At 47.2% G+C, this 19818-nt stretch overlaps 1 pseudogene; it reads right to left on the reverse strand.

The window, feature by feature from the left end:
• Window positions 1–12135: 12135 nt before the first annotated feature.
• The window catches only part of LOC136570586 (uncharacterized), a 113637-nt pseudogene continuing 105954 nt past the window's right edge, over window positions 12136–19818 (reverse strand).

A 19818-nucleotide genomic window follows, 5' to 3' on the forward strand; every position in this document is an offset into this window, starting at 1 on the left:
TATTGGCTACAGCTGTGGCCTGTTAACATCAGGCCTGCTCCTAATCTTTAGCAATTGGTTCAGCTGCAACTCTTTAGGGGATAAGATTACATTCTATACCACCTTCATTTACCCATACTGTATCCCCCTACAGTGCTCAGCAGTGGAGTCCATTAATTCAAGGCACAGTCCCTGAATGCACAAGATAGTCCACAGTCAATCTCCATTCTCTGTCAGACTTGCACACAGGCCAGAAGGGACTGTTGAAGGGTGAGTGGGTTTTGCTGACCACCCTTCAGCTCTCCAGCTCGCAGATCATTTTTTAGATGGGGATCACAGCATCCTGATTTGCCCAATACTGCCAGAGGTGTTCTGTTGAGGTGGCAATTGGTATTTGTTGCTATTCTACCCTCAGGAGTCCTACTGCAGATGGGTTTTCTGATAGTCCAGGCAAGGTGTTCAACTGCTTCATGTTCTCTGCCTCTACAGCAGCTATGCCAAAAGCCCACCTGAGTCCCTTTGGGTCTTTGTAAAGCCATTCTGGAGGAATTCTGAATATGCCCAGAATACACGGGGCCTCTGGGCCAGTCACAATTGGATGTTTCTGCCACTCCTTCCCAGTCTGGCTCACCTCAGCTTCCAACAGGGTCAATTGTTGTTATAAATGATCAATGAGAAGCCAAATTAATGAATGCAAAAGATTTTATTTCCACGACTGAAAATACGGTCCTCGATAGCCACAGTGAAAGAGACAGAGTTGAGCCCGGGGTCGGCGCTGGGTGAACCTAGATCTGACCTCTATTGCATCGGACCTCCCTCTGTTCACAAATGCTGTCTCCAGCAGGGCTGTTTTACACATTTTTTTCTGCCTGAGGCAGAGGTGCCCCGATTTCTTTTGTTATCCTGCTATGTATGAAGTTTCTTTGTACGGGCCTGGACAATGCTGTTTCTTGGGTGGTGGTGGGCGCTGATCATGTCAGGAGAAGTCGTGTATTCAGATGTATGTTCTTGGCAACTTCAGTTATCTTGATTGATGATACTTATCAAGTACTGATCATCCTCTGGTGTTCCCGGGGAAGCCCATCTCCGCACCAGCCATGTCCTTTTTACTTCTTAACAAGGCATTATTTTCTGCTGCCACCAGGAGTTTTGCAACTTCGGTGGCAATCTGTCTCTGGGTAGTCAGTGGTCAGAGGCTTGTTGGAAGTTTAATTTATTTTACAATTTTTATTTTATATGTTTTCCACCTAAGCATGAATTACTTTACATTACACGTTACATTGTGATCCCCCTGTCACCCCCGGAAACAGGTTCTGCCCCCACATGCCCCGATGGTATCAGGGTACACTGCACACCAGTATCAACTAAGGCATCGTATTTTTGTGGCTCTGATGTGCCAGGCCATTGGATCCACACTGTCCAAAAGATCCGGTTTTCCTGTGCCTCCTCCTGGCTACAGGCAGGGCTCATCTAACCCTGGTTATTATTTCTTTCTTGGGCATACATGCTGGAGGTACCTTAAGTGGAACTCCCTTGGTTAGTGTTTCCCTCCTTGAGTTCATGCACCCATGATGTCAGGACAGAAGTGGGTTTCCCATTGCACCTTCCTGTGTCTTCCCCATGGTCATGCAGGGAGAACCACAGGTTACACCCTAACCTGGGGTGTACCCTCTCTGTCTAACTGGAGGACATTGGGCTCTGACTCTGGGGCCTGTGACTTGCACTACTGGGATGTGGGAATTGTTTCTCCTCACCTCCTCCCTCATCTCCTCTTTGAGTTCCTTGACCACGGCAGAGACATGAGCCTGCATTGGGCCATTGATCATACTCTCATCATTTCTGAGCTTGTTGGTGACAGAGCCCACTGTCTCTCAGTTGGTATCGGCGTCAATCATTGCAATGAAGGCGGTGTATTGAGATGGCCTCAGATTTGCCAGGCTCCACAACATTTACCCTGTGCACCTGACCTTGTCAGGGTCATTTTCATGCTGTCCATCCCTCCCAAAGAGTCCCTCCAATACTGCTACTTCTCTCAGCTGTTGAATCCTCACAGAGTTTTTCAGCACATTCTATGGTGGCGCTCCTGCAGTCTCTCCCTGTGGACAAACCTCTCTCTGGCACTCATTAAAAGCCACTCCCAGAGGGAAGGGGACCCTGGCTCCTTACAAAAATCTGATTGATACCAGGGTCAAGGGTCCCAAATTCCTTGCCTCACTGTAGTAAACCCCATAGATTTAGGAAAAGCACCATGGAGGATATGAACAATAGGAATGCTGAAACAGCAAAAGAAAATTCCTGTTTTCTTGTCCTCCACCCCTTAACCTACCTCTGTAACCCTATAAGGCAATGTCATGTTAACCCCTTACCCATTGGTCAAGCTTGGATCCTTTCCAACCCTATAAAAGAAGCATACTGTACCCCATTAGGGGAGAAAGAAGAAGAGCAGAGACCCTTCATGGACCTCCCCAAATAAAGCCATCTTCGTGGAACAGCCTGCGCCTTCTCCTTCTCCTCTCTCTCCGTCTGCTGCAGCCTCAAGCCCAGGGCACCACTACCTAGCAAGCAAAGCTGAAATCCTGAGAGCTTGCTAATCACGATAGAGCTGATAATCACCATGCTTGCTAGATGGTAGCCCTGCGGCCTTGGCATGAGCGAGCTAGCTTTGGGCACCCGGTCCCTACCCAGGGACTGAGCTCCTGAGCCCTAGTGCTCTGCATTATGATAAGGCCAAATAAGAGGCTTTATTACCTCACCACCATCCAGTTGTACACCTGTACCCATAAGGTCCCAGATGCAAAGTAGCCAGGTTGTGTAAGCCTCACGTCCCCTTCATACAATGTCTTTGTGCAGATTTCAGAGATTTTGTACGTCAGGGACTTGGTGATGATTGCAACCTCTGGGTCTCCTGAGGGTTGTGAGGGCCCTCCCCTCTCTGGGTGCTCTGATTTCATCCTAGATCTCCTTGTTTCCACAGGAGCAACTGCTGCTGCCTGTGGCTGCCCTTGCAGTTCAGCTGGAACCTGGACAGTTGCAGCATCTGTGGGTTCCACTGCTGCACTATTAGACTCTCCCTCTTCAAGGCATGGGGAGGGTTTCTCACCAGCTGGGGAAGTGTATTCCTTCAGCATCCGGCCTATCTCCTTCACCAGACCCTCCAGCAATCTGGGTGGTTCGTATCTGAGGTGGGCTGTGGGGCAGGGTCAGGCTCTGGGGCAGCAGCATCCCTAGACTCTGGTGGTGTGTTAGGTTCTGGCGTAGGAGTCAGGGTGGTTATCCAGGTTAGTCTCCCCTTCTCTCTAAATGCTAAATAGAGCAGGCCTGTCAGCAACACCAGCCACTGTATGATATCATTAATATTTAGAGTGGATCTCAACCCTTAAAAGACTGGTAGAGCAGACCCAAAGAGATGGCTAAAGGGTTGGGAGAAGATTTCCCCTGGTGTCATTTCCTTACAGCAGGTGCCATTATTAAAGTAACCCCAAAAACATACAGTTAGGGTGTGATAGCTGTGAATCCATGTGCCTGCTTTCCAGAGGAAGTTAAAAATCCATGAATTCCTCCCCTTATTCACCCATAAAACAAACTGGATAACAGCCACAGTAGCCTTGGTTATAGGACCCATGTTTAGATAAGGGCCTACCAATGGGAGCAATACAGCCACGATCACGTGCCACCCAAACCAAGGCAAGCTGGACCACAGGGGGTCACTTAATGAGGTTTCCATAGCCGCACACAAAAAATTAGATTACTCAAGAACTGTTATTCTCTTTTTGTTTCTGTGCCCTCTCTCCGCACGTTGCACGCCAGAATATGTCTTGGTTTGGAAAGACAGGAGTCTGCCTAGGAAGGCAGGAGCCTCCCCTGATATGGAGAATGTAAGCCCTCCCCACCCCTCTGAATTGCTATAAATTTTTAAATTAAGAGGCTCTTAGGCAAAAAATACGGGAGCAGGAAATAACAGATCCTTAATAGGGAAGAAAACATAAAAGGATAAAATAAAGAATGCAGTACACTAGAACAACACTGACAGAGTCAGAACCCAACCTGACACCCTGTGGGGTGTTGGTGGCAGTCCAATTGGAAATGTGGCTGCAGCCCTCCTGAAGTGTCAGGGGTGGTTCTGTTGGAGCAGGGGGGTCCTGTAGAGATGGATGTGTTCTTCCTCTGAAGATCCACTGGAAGAAGAGGCAGCTGCTGTTCCTCTGGGGAATCCCGTGAGAAAGCCACACTGGTGTCTCAAAAACCTCTGGATTATATCTGGGTAGCAATGCTTGGCTCCTCCCTCTGGGCTGAGCATCTCCCAATGGGATGTTATAGTTCTTATCAGTCATGCAGTGACATTCAATAGTCTGTTATCAACAGATGTCCCCTCCCGAGGGAGGTGTGATTGTGGTCACTCAAAGAGAGAGATAAGGCAAACTGCCTGCTTGACAAAAGATAATCTGCCATACAGATGGTCATGGAAAACATCTTGCATGCAATGTTCAACAGTAGGATATTTTTTAAAGAAAGGAATGAGGTATTCACACCAGAAAGCAGCCACAGGACAGCTAAATCTTTCAGAAAAAAAGAATTTATTGCTCCATTATCAGAAGAAACTAACTTTTTCCCACCTTGCTCAGCCCTGAAGACTTCATTAGGATTCAAAGGAAGAAATTGACACTGCCCAGATAGAATCCTTTGTTTGAATAGAATTTATGCATCATGTATAAGATGTATGAATATGCAATAGGCTATTGCTTTTAAAGGTTAACCTCTGTTCATGTGTGTCCTTGTTTGGGCTTATTTTGCCCAGAAAAAGGTACCTGGAGCATCAGTAACTCTTTGTTCTTATTGCCTCGTATCATCCTAAATCTCAGTTATTCAAAATTTTATTACTCTAATTATATTACTATTTTTATAACCATTTTACTATAACCATATTACTATTTTATAACCATTACTATTATACTTTTAAAATTCTAAAACCAAGTGATTGGCGTTTTTCACAAGTACAACCTCCAGCTGAGCCAAGTGAATGGACTATAGCCAACAGAAACAGTAAAGAGTTGAAACTGGTCCTTGCAAGTCTGTCCGAATTTTCCCTCACCTGCCCCATGATCGTCATTTGGGGACCACTGAAGAGAAGACCCCCCCCCCCGCCATCTGAAAATCTCGGGCTTTGTAGGAGAAAGTTACACACGCCAACGGCCCCAAGACCTGAGAGCACAGTGCTAAGTTACTGTTTTCACAGGTGTTGTTTGCTGTACGCTCACTGAGCCCAATGAGAAGAAGAAGGAAGCACCGTGCCCTTTGTGCAACAACAGCCTTGGGAGCTGTCCCACCTCTCGGCCTGGCTCGATTCTCCCGAGTTCTGGGTGGTCCCCCCACAGAAGACCCTCACCTGTTTTACAACCACCGTGACAGACAGACTGAGATGTAAGGAGCCTCTCCATCAAGGACTGAGACATGAAACCCCCATGTGAAAAGGCCCCTCTGCTCCTTCCAAGGACTGGGACTGAAACCCCCAGCCCGGGGAAGGTGTTTGGGGGAGGCAAGCTGACCAAAGCGAGATGTTTGCCTGCAGGTTGTGACCGCTGGACCAAGAAGACAATGGCTCTCGTTTACTGCTGAGAACATGGACTACCTGCTACATCTATTCCTTATTGTATCTGTTTACCCCCCTTCGCCATTTCCAATAGAGTTATCATAATAAAAACCTCTGAGTTAGCCAGAGACTTCGAGATCTCCCTGACATAACAGGCGGATCCTCGACTGGACTGGACCAAAGGACTTCGTCTCTACGTTTGGTAGCTCTATCCCCCTCTTTCTCTCTCTCTCTCTTTTGTCTCTCTCTTCCTCTATCTTTTTCTCTCCCTTAATCCCTCTATTGCATTTTGCGGTGGTCATTCAATAAAGGTGCATTTGTTTCGATTATCATTGCAAACCCCCTTGTACCGTGTTGGTTCTTTTTGCACCCTGAGATCAAATCCACGAACCATCACAAAACCCATCTGTGAGGATGGATCGTGACAGCCCCCGAGGACCCCTCCCCAAATTCCCCCCCAAAGCCCCCCCAGCACCCCCAGACCCCGCTAAAACCCCCTCAAGTTCCCCCCAGACCCTCCCCAAATCCCCCCCAAACGTCCTCAAGACCCCTCCCCAAATTCCCCTTACGACCTCTCCAGGACCCCTCACCTGTTCCTGCGCCTCCTCAGCAGCGCCCGGAGCCCCCGTCCTCTCCCAGCGCCTCCCCCGCTCTCTCCAGCGCCTCCCGCAGGACCCGCCCGAGCCCGGGGCGGCTCCCGGGGGTCCCTGAGGGGGTCCCGGGGGGCAGCGGGGGGGGGAGGGGGTGCCCGCTCCATGCCCGGGCCCGGGGTCAGGGGGCGCCGCATTGGGCTCTGCTCTGATTGGCTGGAGCGGCGCGGGGAGGGCAGGAGTTGCTGAGGGAAGACGCCCGGTGATTTATTTTCATAGAGGATGTGGTGATTGACAGGAGAGGGGCGGGAGAGACAGGCTTTGTCGAGAGGAGGCGTGCGGTGATTGGTTGGATAGAGGCAAAGAAGGCGGGCATTGCTGAGGGGAGACGCCCGGTGATTGGTTGGTTCTGCTCGAGAGAGGTGGGAGTAGGTGAGGGGAGACCTGCTGATCCTTGGTTGGATCAGCGCAAGGGGAGGCCTGTTTTCCTGAGAGGAGACTTGTGGTGATTGGATGGTTTGGGGCGGGGTGCGCCGTGATTCGTTAATTTGGGAGATGAAGCGCGGTGATTGATTGTTTTGGGGCGGGGCATGCTGCTATTGGCTGGGAAAAGTCCGGGATTTTTAAGGGAACATTCCTGGTTTTTTGGGGAAAAACTCCCGGATTTTTAAGGAAAAATTCACGTTTTTTGCAGGAGAAACATTCCCATATTTTTTGACCCCACATGACCCCAAATAACCTGAAAACACTCAAAATAAACCCCAAAAACTGTGGGAACTCAGCACATCGTTCCCGATGTCCAGAGATGCCAGGAGAACCCTTGGGGGTCTCGGAAATCCTGGAATGTTGCCAAGAGTGCTTGGTGGCTTGATTTTGATCCATCCACAGAAGTGACAGCAGTTTGAGGACATGAGAATCACTTTAGAGTGAAGGGTGTAAAAGGGACACATTTAGAGGGTGAAATATAAACTTTAAGGTTTTTGGTACAGGGGGGTTATGGAGACAAGATGGAGGGATCAGGGCGTGTCTCGTCCTTCTTTCTTCTTCTTGTCTTCCATCTCCTGTGGTGATGTTGGCACTTGGGGATTGGTTTATGGTGAAAGTGCACTTGCCAACATGGGTGAAAAGTATTGGAAAATAAAGGTAAATATCATGTACGTAGATTTTAGTATAAAAAGACATGACCGCCTCGTGGGTGGTCAGAGTGCCTTTGGCTGCCTTGCAGATCAGACCTCTGTTGGGCAGACAGAAAATTTTGTAGATAAGAAACAATAAACAATCTGAAGACCGAAAAGCTGAAGAGTCCAGACTCGTCCTTTGAAACGCGTGCCACCCAAGAACCACCCTACCCGTGTCCGGGCAGAGACAGACAGCCGGACCCGACATTTGGCGTCCCTGCGTGGGCACCCACTGGGTGATCCGGGGGGCTACCCAGCGGCGACCGGCGACCCAGCAGCATCCGGCGGGCACTCGCTGAGCCACGGTGAGCTCTGGTGTGCACCTCTCGCACAGGGGCAGCCTTGAAGTGCCGAGTGGGCAGCTCCCGAGCTGGACTCATTCCCAGGAGAGCACTGGTAACTCCTGAGGAAAGAAGCCAGAAAGCAGCCAGGAGGGTCTGGAGATGCAGCAGCCACTGAGAACATCGCACTCCACTTCGGCCGAAGAAAGTTCGTAGCAGGACAGCCCGGATCGGAATCGGAAAGGCGCCTCCGAATCCATCTCCTGTGAGCTGCGGGCCAGTAACCAGGAGCCTTCGGACTGCTCTGACGACAAAATTCGGTAAGAAGGTCAAGAATTAAGAACATGGGGGGTACACTTTCCCAGGAACAAATAGAGATTCTGTCCGACCTACAGGGCGTGGCAGACACACACACACTAAGGGGATCCCAAAGAAAAAATTTACAGAGTTATTGTTGTGGGTGCCGTGTAATTACCCATACTCAGAGACACATTTGTTATTTGAAGTAGGTTTTTGGCAAGAAGTTAATAGACACCTATATTTTCTAGCCACCAATGATGATAAGACAGCCTTGAAATTGCTGTCTTCAGCAAGAATTATGTTAGAGGCGACCTCAACTCAATTTAGAGGGTCAGCCAGGCAACAACTTGTTGCGAGTCCCACAGGGAAGGAGGGAGCAGAGCAAGGCTTGAAACAGAGATTGGCTCTGATCCCGATTGGCCCAGGGGAAAAGGTGCCCGAGAAAGGGGGACAAGGAAAAATGTCATTGCCTTCAGTCCCACCATCCCGAAGTCCCAAGGGAACCCCAAAACGTTCTGAGACCCCAGAGAGTGCAGGAACTTCAGGCTCCGACTCAGACGCAGATGATACCATTCCACTCCCTGATGAAATGAGGTTTTCTCCCAGCGATATCGAGGAGGCAGGTCGCTCTTTAGGAGCATACCTCCCCGATTCGCAGGAGTCAGAGGGAGAGGAGGTGGCAAAAGTGGCGGAGTCGGGGAGGGGGGTTCAAAGGGAACAAGAGGGAAGAAGGGATGCGCTCTCTCACGGCAGGCGCGGCAGCGCGGCGGCAGCTGACGAGGGGGCATGGAAGCGATGGGGGACACGGGTTCTGGTGTGGCTTTTGCAAGCGCAACGCCGAGAGCGGCGGCAGCCTCAGCTGGCGCGGTGCCAAAAGCGCGTGTGACGAGCAAGGCTCCCGGGATAGCCGGGGAGGGCTATCAAACCGACGTGGCAGCGTCAGACACGGGCAGTGAGGGTGGAGCAGCTGCAGGGCTCTGGCAGGCTACCGTGGGGGGACGCAGGGGACGCGCGAGGGTGACGTCAGACCTGGAAGTCTGGACCCGGAGATTGGCTCGGATTGCGGCGCGAAAGAGGGTGCCCCCAGGGGGAGGGCTGCACGCTTCGGCGGGGGATTGGATACAGCGTCAGAGGAGGAGGAGAGAGGGACAGGAACAGACAATAGGGAGGAGACTTCGGAGGTGGAGAGGGACGGAGACAGTGACGTCAGTACAGGGGAGGCAGGGGGCGTTCCCGAAGGCACGCATGCGCAGGAGGTGCGTGCGGAGCGAGGCCGGGGGCGGGTCCGATCCCCTGTGACGTCTCGGGCAAAGAGGAGGGGCCACGCTTGGGGTTCGACATCCCCGGGCTCCACCCCCTCTCCGGTCCCAATGCCTTTAGCCTCAATCCTTATGGTTCAAACCTCTTCCACTCAAAAGAAACATTCAAGTATTCAACCCTCAATGCCAGCTCAGTCAACAGCCATGCAAACTTGGTCTCAAACACGATTGCAAGCGTTGCAGTCTGACAAGCAGGAACCGATCGAGTTCATGGCAGCATCACAGTTGTCCAGGCAGGCGACAGCGCCACCTCGTGGAGGGACGACCACATTGCAGGACATGTCGGACCTGCTCGACAGCGCCACCACATCACCTGCTGGCCAAACTGCAACAATGCAACAATTTTTTCCAACGATATATAAAAAGAAAACCACATTAAAGAAAACAAAAACAACAACAACAACACAATAAAAGGATAATTTTCCGTCAACTTCAGGATTATATGAAGTTGAAGACAGCTCAGATGAAGCACAGCCACAAGAAGAAGAAATGATACACATTACAGCAAGAGAGGCAATTCCAGCATGGATGCTTTCAGCAGTGGAAGCAGCAAGAAATCTTCTGCAGTCTTTTGATGCAGCAAAAAGAACGCGTTCAAGAGAACCTCAAGTTTCTTTTTAAGCTTTAGGAGCAAGACCGAAAACCTCAAGTCAAAGAACATGGAGCGAAGGATCACCAAGAGCCTCCACGATTCCATTGTGCAGGCAATGGCCAATGGAGTTTCCAGAGGAGGAAGAAGAACGACCGATAGAACCAATAGACTGGAAGGAAATTAGAAATGAATTATCAAAAGAAAAGGGTCTGATCAGAGGATCAGGAGACATAATAATGCCAGTGACATATGATGCGCAAGGTCAAAATCCAAGGTGGGAAAGGTTGGGTCATGAAGTGATCAAAGACTTATCAAAGGCCATTCAGAACAACGGTCTGAATTCACAATTCTTCAAACAGCTCCTGAAGGGGACATTCAATACGTATGATTTCACGCCATTTGACATTCGATGTCTTGTGTCAATGATTCTCACTGACACACAAAGTCTTATCTGGGACAGAAGATGGCGAAGATATCTCACAGAGTTGAGAGCCAGCTATCAAGGTGGGCCAAATGCAAACCTCACAGAAGCACAGTTGGCAGGAGATCCACCAGATGACAATCCAGTGGAGCAAGCAGCACGGCTTCCACGACAGGTGTTGAATGACATCAAAGAAGCAGCACGCAAAGCGATCTTGCAGATTGCTCCGGCGGGAGTTCCGGACGTCCCATTCTCATGCGTCAGGCAAGGTCCCACAGAACCATTCTCATCTTTCATAGATCGACTCTCGCAAGCTGTGGATCGACAGGTGACGATTGACGAGGTGAAGCAACCTCTCATGGAAAGTCTAGCTTTCAGCAATGCCAACCCGGATTGTCAACGGGTCATCAGCGCAATGCCAGGACGGCCATCCTTGGCAGAGATGGTGGAGGCATGCAGCAGAGTGGGAACACCTCAGCACGTCACGTTGATCGTGAGGGATGAGCTGAGAGGAGAATGGGGAGAACAGATAAGAAACCCGGAGAGGCAGTCAGAAGATAAGGACAAGGTAGTTGAAAAGATGCTGGAAAAGGTACTCCAACAACAGAATGAAAACATAAATAAAGTTCTTGCAACCATCCAGAAGAAGAACAATCCATCAGGAGGACAATGCTACAAATGTGGGGTGTTTGGACACTTGAAAATGAATTGTCCACAAGCGCACGCACAAGTGCAGACACAAAAACCTGCAAAGCCACTCTGTGCGTGGTGCGGAAGAGGAAGACACTCTGTGAAGGAATGTTATTCCCAGACAGACGTGGAAGGGAATCCTTACCACTTCCGGGAAACGGGAGAAGGAGTGCGCCCACAAACCGTCAGCGCGCGTCGACACAAGTGATGGCGGTGACACAACAACCAGCAGGACAATCATCGGGGATCGTCAAGCAGACGCCCTCAGCAAACTCCTCAGTCGATTCTCAAGCGACCCAGAGCTCCTTCCACCAGGAGCACAGTGCACAATGGCAACTTCCAAATAAATTTGCTTTCTGGATGAAAGTCATGCGGAGGTTCCAACAGGGATCCACGGAGATTCATACAAAAACCAAGATTTCTTAATAATAGGACAGGACAGGAGCAGAATCCTTGGACTTATTGTTTCTCCATCAGTTGTTTCCGCAGACAAAAATGCGGAACTGACAGTTCTAGCAAAAGCACTTCGTCCACCATTGACCGTGGCGGAAAACACTCAGATCGCGAGAACTTTTGCTCTGCCACCACACGCCATTGAAGTCATGTCAATCTTCGATGGAGAAGGGCTTCCTTTGAGGGAACATGTCGAAATACATACCACATGGATAAAACACATAGGTCGAGATTGACCCACGCTCACATGCCAATTAACTTGTGGAGACAGAACAATAGAGGTCAGAGGCATGCTCGACACCGGGGCAGATGTCACAGTAATATCCTACATCTTTTGGCCTCGCAACTGGAGCTTGATTGCACCCTTGGGATCTCTCTCAGGCATAGGGGGAGTTTCTCTGTGTCTGCAGAGTGAGAATGCCATCGTTGTCACGGGACCAGGAAACAAGACAGCGATCATTCGTCCTTTCGTTGTGCAGAAGCCAATCACAGTTTGGGGACGAGATCTCTTGGCACAATGGGGCACGAAGATCGAGGTGGATTTTTAGTCGGGGTCACTGTGGCACTCGCCACATTGAAGTTGACTTGGAAAACGGATGATCCAGTCTGGGTGGATCACTGGCCCCTGGAGCGAAAAAAGTTGAGTGCATTGAAAACCCTGGTCCAAGAACAGTTGCAGACGGGACACATCAAGCCAACAAACAGCCCTTGGAATTCTCCAGTGTTCGTCATCAAAAAGAAGCTGTCAGGCAAATGGAGGCTGTTGCATGATCTCAGGAAGATCAATGAAGTCCTCGAAGGCATGGGACCGCTTCAGCTGGGTCTTCCATCTGTTTCGATGATTCCCAGAGATTGGCCGCTTGTGGTCATTGACCTCAAGGACTGTTTCTTCAGCATTCAGCTTCATCCGGATGATGCTCCGAGGCTTGCCTTTTCAGTTCCAAGTATCAACAAGGAAACGCCTCTGCAGCGGTACCATTGGGTGGTCCTTCCTCAAGGCCTCAAAAACTCGCCAACAATCTGCCAATGGTACGTGGCACAAGCTTTGTCACCAGCGCGGAAGAAATTCCCGAAGGTGAGAATCATTCACTATATGGATGATTTGCTCATTGCGGCGTCGACACAACAAGAGCTGCAAAAGGCTCGTGACTGTGTGATTGCAGAAGTGCAAAAGGCCGGTCTGGAAATCAGTGTTTCAAAGATTCAGGAGGTCACGCCTTGGAAATATCTAGGGTGGAAGATCTCGGAGAAAACAATAAGGCCTCAAAAGATGGAAATCAGCACAAGAGTCAACAATCTGCATGATTTACAACAACTTTTAGGGGAAATCAACTGGATGAGGTCGATTTTGGGAATCACAAACAGCGACATTCCAGCGTTGCTTGATCTCTTCAGAGAAGATGCAGACATTCGATCTCCCAGGACGCTCACAGAGGAAGCGAAGAAGGAGTTGGAAAAAGTTACAGATGCCATTCAGAAGAGACAGGCACATCGATTCGTTGAATCGTTGCCTTTCCAATTAGCAGTGTTGGGAAAGAAAGCACAATTCCATGGTTTGATCTTCCAAAGGGATGCGTCTCAGAGAGATCCTTTGATAATCATAGAGTGGATTTTTTTACCGTATAGGCCTTCAAAGACAATTCTGACAGATTTGGAGATGGCAGCACAGATCATCATAAAGGGGAGAACAAGATTGCTGACAATGGCGGGACGAGAATTTTCAAAGATTTATCTGCCTTTGAAGAAAGATTATTTCGATTGGGCGATGCAGAAATCAAAAGATTTGTTAATTGCGTTGTTAGCTTTTCCAGGAGCTTGCACCATCAACTTTCCGCAACATAGAATGTTGCAGTCGCAAATATGCTACAGAGCAAAGCCAAAAATAAGTGAAGAACCTCTGGACGGGATCACAGTGTTCACTGATGGCTCAGGGAAGACACACAAGTCAGTAATCATGTGGATAAACTCAACGACAGGGGAATGGGAATCAAACATGAAGACGGTTCAAGGCTCTCCACAAATTGTGGAATTGGCAGCTGTTGTCCGAGCATTTCAGTTGTTCCAACAACCTCTCAATTTGGTCACGGACTCTGCATACGTTGCAAGTGTGGTCAAGCGATTGGAAGGTTCGCTCTTGAAAGAAGTCAGCAACGAAGTTTTATATTCCTATCTAGCAAGCATGAAAACAGTGCTAGAAAGCAGGAAAGAAGAATATTTCATCACTCACATCAGAGCGCACACAACACTTCCAGGATTTCTAGCAGAAGGGAATGCTCAGGCAGACAGAGTGACAATGCCCATTTCACAAACACTTCTGGACATTTTTGAGCAAGCACGACTGAGTCATGCATTTTTTCATCAGAATGTGCAGGCGCTGATGGAATCCTTTCGTCTCACAAAAACTCAGGCGAGGGAAATCATTAGTGCTTGTCCAGATTGTCAACTCGTGCAACCACCTGCTTCAACAGGAGCAGTCAGCCCACGAGGACTGCAAAGTCTTCAGCTGTGGCAAACAGATGTCACAAAATATCCATCATTTGGGAGACTCAAAAATGTTCATGTTTCAGTAGATACATTCTCAGGGGCAGTCTTTGCTTCAGCACATGCAGGGGAAACAGCAGAACATGCTTGTCGACATTTTTTACAAGCGTTTGCATCATTAGGTGTACCTCAAGAAATAAAAATGGATAACGGTCCAACATATACAGGCAGGGTGCTTGACAGATTCCTGAAAAGATGGGGTGTCAGACACACATTTGGCATTCCACATTCACCCACAGGTCAGGCAATCATTGAAAGAACACACCACACCCTGAAATCCCTTTTGGACAGGCAGAAAAGGGGGGAGCCAGAGGCGACACCACACATGAAGTTAAACAAAGCATTGTATGTGTTGAATTTTCTTAACAGTTCATCTTCTGAACCCAATCCACCAATCATGAGGCATTTTTCAAACAGCTCTCAGGCAAAACTAAGGGACAATCCTTTAGTTTTGATCAGAAACCCAGAGACAGGACAAATAGAGGGTCCTTTCAAACTAATCACTTGGGGCAAGGGTTTCGCTTGTGTTTCCACAGGGCGAGGGCTGAAGTGGGTGTCAGCGCGACACGTGAAGCCATTTCGGACAAGAGAGCAAGAGAGCACGGATCCCAGAAGCAGAGAAACGAGCACACAGAAGGAGGAAGAAACTCAAGTTGTGAGCAACAACTCAGAAGAGGGACAAAAAGAATAAAAACTTTGGGGGTTTTTCCTTTGTGGCTTTGAGTGAGAGCATGACAATGATTTTTCATAAGGGTGAAGTCATGGGCTTCATGATGCTCATGCTTTTATCTGTTGCTTTAAGCAATGGAGAAAATCTACCCATCAATCAGCCAAAACAAAATGTTTGGGAAACTTTAGCCCAGGCAGCAAACTTAGAAAGTATCTGCCTGACACATTCGAAACCAGGGAAACCATTCACAGCATGCATGGTTGGGTTGCCAGTGAGTGAATGGCCAATTCCAGGACACTCTCCAATGGAGATTTCGCAGGTCATCAAAGATCCTGTGAATGAATGGTGTGCTTGGACACATCTTTTACCTGTGGCTTCTACCGAACCGCAGGAATTGGAAATTTTCGGGTCCACAACAATGGAACTATGCATGAAATTCGAAATTTCGAATGTGTCAAGGACAAACAAAAGCGTTGATGTCACTCCAAATCACAAATTTTATAGAAACGCGTCATCTTGGTGCAATCACACCGAGACGACAGCCAAAGGATCAATCCAGGTCCCAGTGCAATTGCCACGTGGGTTGTTTTTAATTTGTGGGGACAGAATTTGGCACGGCATTCCTGCAAATGCCAAGGGAGGTCCATGCAGCATTGGGAGGATTTCAATGTTATCACCAGATTTGAAAGTATTGAGAGAGCAAAAACATAAAGAGAAAAGGTCCTTGAAACATTACAGTGCAAACTGTGATGATGAAGTATACACCTCGGACAAGGCAAGGAGAATTGCGGCAGCAATTTTCTCACCTCCGACAGCGTCGGGGGTGGCCTTGACTCAACTGGACCACATGAGTTGTTGGTTGAGCAAGCATGCTCAATCAGTCTCTCTCGCTTTGAGTGATATGTTAAAAGACATAAATAGTGTGAGAGAGGCAACTCTTCAAAATAGGGCAGCAATCTTCTTGGTGCAAACAGAATGGGGAGATGTGGGAACTCAGCACATTGCTCCCGATGTCCAGAGATGCCAGGAGAACCCTTGGGGGTCTCGAAAATCCTGGAATGTTGCCAAGAGTGCTTGGTGGCTTGATTTTGATCCATCCACAGAAGTGACAGCAGTTTGAGGACATGAGAATCACTTTAGAGTGAAGGGTGTAAAAGGGACACATTTAGAGGGTGAAATATAAACTTTAAGGTTTTTGGTACAGGGGGGTTATGGAGACAAGATGGAGGGATCAGGGTGTGTCTCGTCCTTCTTTCTTCTTCTTGTCTTCCATCTCCTGTGGTGATGTTGGCATTTGGGGATTGGTTTATGGTGAAAGTGCACTTGCCAACATGGGTGAAAAGTATTGGAAAATAAAGGTAAATATCATGTACATAGATTTTAGTATAAAAAGACATGACCGCCTCGTGGGTGGTCAGAGTGCCCTTGGCTGCCTTGCAGATCAGACCTCTGTTGGGCAGACAGAAAATTTTGTAGATAAGAAACAATAAACAATCTGAAGATCGAAAAGCTGAAGAGTCCAGACTCGTCCGGGCAGAGACAGACAGCCGAACCCGACAAAAAAACTCCAAAAAATGCCAAACAATACGTAAAAGTCCCCCAAATAACCCCAAACAAATCCAAATAACCACAAAAAAAACAAAACAAAAAAAGCGCCAAATTTAACCCAAAAAATCCCAAATGATTTCAAATACACCTAAAAAAACCCCATATAAATCAACATAAACCCCAAGAACCCCAAATATTTCCAAATAAGCCCAAATATTTCCAAATAAGCCCAAACAAACCCAAATACTTCCAAATAAACCAAATTAATTCCAAAGAAGCCCAAAGAAACAAAAATAAACCAAGTAAAACCCAAGATAAACCCCAAATAGTCCATAAATAACACCAAATAAACCCAAAGAAACCCCAAGTAACCCCAGTTCCTTAATCCCCACCCCAAAACAGATACTGACTGATGCCGAATTTTGCCCCAAAAGGCGAGAATAAGCTGCCCAGAGACTGGATTTGAGGTCTATAGGCAGGAGGTATTTATTGGCAACGCGTTGGAGAAATCGCTAAATGGATTTCCAAATTGTGTACAGCAAAAGCAGGTTTTTATACAATTTTGAAAAAGGATTACATCATTATTACATGCATATTCATAGGTAGGCAGGAGTACAGTCGGAGTCTTCCAGGAATTCTTGGTCTTCCTTAGTTAAATTTTAAGCTTTTCCTAATTTGGGCAGTTTCCTGTTATTCTTGGCATGTTTTTCCATGGCTTGGCAGAAGTTATTGTTGTAGTTGGCTTGATTCTAATGGCTTGGCAGGTCACTTTAAATTATTGGCTTCCATTTCTGCTTTTCTTTTCAAATATTCTAATTCCAATGTTTCCTCTTCAAATATTCTAATTCCAAAGTTTCTTCTGTGTGTGTTTTTTGGTTAACTTATCTAGATATCTGATCAAAGTTAGGGCTCCCTAACAGTGTATTTTAGGTTATTTATTAACTTATCCAAATATCTGATCAAAGCTCTTCCTAATAGTGTATTTTAGGTTATTTATTAACTTCTGCGATTCCCTTGATATACTTTTAAGTGTCTTTTAATTCTTTTATTTCTCAAAAACTTATTGTTCAATATAATGAATGGCTTCATTCCCCCCTTTTCTTATAACTTAGGAATTCTTTCGTCAAATTCTAATCCTATAGGGCGCTGATACGCTCGTACCATAGCCCAAATCATTTGGGTCCTTCTCATTATGATTCTTAGTCTCCACCACATACAAATATTTGTGAGAGTTAATAGTAACAGAATTACAATTACTATTAGCATTGGGTGTACCAGGTAGTTGAAGACCTGTGTAGCTGTTGGGGAGTATCCTATAAAGATATCCCACCAATGATGCTGGCCTACTTGTTCCACTTCGGTCAGGACATTCTTTATTTTTTCTGAATTATGTTCTACCTGCCATACCATTCGTTTAGTTGTTTGATTCACCTTTTGCACCAATTTCTTTACTTTAGGATGTGCGAGCATTGCTTTAAGAACTTTGACGTCCATCCCTATTTGTAATTTCGGTATCTCTCGATATAGGTTAAAATCTGCGTTAATTAGCTGTTGAGTAGTTATTGGGACAGTATAATGAAAATCACAACCTACTATCTTGGTGAAGTTGCATACACAGAAGTTAGTATTGTTAGTCTCCATTTGGCAATTATCTATAGTGATGTTGTCACAAGCTGTCCTTACGCAAGCGCACCCATTCCCTATATAGTAAACTTGTGATTGTGTTCTATTATGCGGAAGCATTTCAAATGTACATACACTATTTTCGGCATCTAAGCATAAGTCTTCTGCTTCTACTACAGCGTTCTCGCAGACATAGCCTAATTGTCCTCTAGGAATACATGCTTCTGTGCTAACCGATTGCCACCTATTTTTGGTATTATCATAACTGGCCCAGACATTATGGTCTATTGGCCTGACAATGACATCTTGATGTATTGTCCCAAGAGTGAGGATAGGAAAGATAGCTCTTTCCTCTGCTGCACTAATGGTGAGGACATAGGCTTCAATGTGTTCTTGTTGAGGCTCATAAGTGAAATTTACTAATTGCCACCAGGCTTGGTGGTCCTTCTCAAATTGTGTAGTATGATTGTCCTTTAATATTGTTTCTCTTATCTCTTGAGGTAATATACCTGACGTTCCTTCTCTCATTATTCCTGCTGCTACTGATTGTACCCATTGTTGCGTCTGAGGGCATTGGATAGCTAGTGCAATTTCTTTGCTAAGTTCCCCTGTATAGTCAGCAAACTTTGCGAAATCCTCTGCAGTGTTGTTTGCTACCATGGTTAGCAATTTTACTACTAGCGATTGTGTTTCTGCTAATGTGATCATGGATGAACTGAGAGGCATTTTAAGCTTCCCCAGGTTCGGCGTGACAGTACTCAATTTGTTTACTAACACTTCTTGATCTATCGTGTTTAATATACCAAATCCGGTGCCAATCCACCCACTTACATCTCTTTGTGCTCTTCTGTGATGAGACCTTGTTGCTAACCATGCATTCCATCCCTTAAGGCTTTGCTGTATAAATGGTTGGCAATCCTTCTGCAAATATGTAATATCGGTGTGGATGTTCATCTGTACCTTTTTCAGGGAATAAGTGGGGTCTAACAATAATTTTTGTTCATTAGATTTTCTTATCACCTGAGGCCCTATAAAGGTTAGGTTATGTACTGCTATACATTCCACCAGTGGAGTGGTTTCTTGGGGCAAGTCTAGATCTGGGTACAATGGGATCACGTCTTCTGGTAATGCCACCTTATATCCGACAGCACGCTTAGGGAAGCTAGAACCCAGTTCCAGCATTTTCAACTCTCTTTCACATGTGAACGTCATCGACTGATCCAATCTAAATGCCATCTCACACTGTGCTTTCCCTTCCTCAGGACCACTAGATGCTACAATCTTTCCTGCAGAAAAGAGAAGAGGGTGAAGGTCAAGGGTTATGTTTTGAGGATGTAGTTCCCCAAGCGGATCTTCTGTATAAATTACTGAGTCTCGGGGTTGTGATCCGGGTGGATCTTCCCTGAAGTCACTCCACTGACATGAAATTGGGCCCTTTTGCTGAATCCAGACGGTGGGCTTGCCCATTTTCACTGGACTAAAAGTAATTAGGTTATGTTCAGAGGCTGCCATCAAGGGATGAATTGTTAATACTAGCCGCCTTGTTTTTCCTTCTACTGGGTCAAGCTCTCGACACCCAATTTGGATTAGGTCTCCCTTGTATGCTACCATGGTGGGCTGATTCCACGCTTTACTTGCGTATGGCTGATTGTTACGTAAGGCATAAACCTCAAAATAGGGTCCCTTCGGTTACGTTTCCATCTCCGGGTGGATACACTGGTGTGCATTAGACCATGGGTCTATTGGGGCAGAGTCTTGGGGAAGAACTATACTTATCGAGAGTCCAATGATCAGGGTTGTGAAGGTCTGAGGTGGAGTCAGGATCATGATATCTGTTCCTCTTGTTTATTCTCCGGAGCCTTCTTGACCCGAGAGTAATGAATCCACGTGGGTCGCTCCTTGATCCGAACCGCGGTGAAGGTAGTCAGCAGCACTTGGAAAGGTCCCTCCCACTTCTCTTGTAGGGGTTTTCCTAAAAGATTCTTAACATACACCCAATCACCGGGATTAAACGGATGCAATTTGCAATCAGGTTGTTTAGGTTGG

The sequence above is a fragment of the Molothrus aeneus genome, unplaced genomic scaffold (genome assembly GCF_037042795.1).
Source record: "Molothrus aeneus isolate 106 unplaced genomic scaffold, BPBGC_Maene_1.0 scaffold_35, whole genome shotgun sequence".
NCBI classification, from domain to species: domain Eukaryota; kingdom Metazoa; phylum Chordata; class Aves; order Passeriformes; family Icteridae; genus Molothrus; species Molothrus aeneus.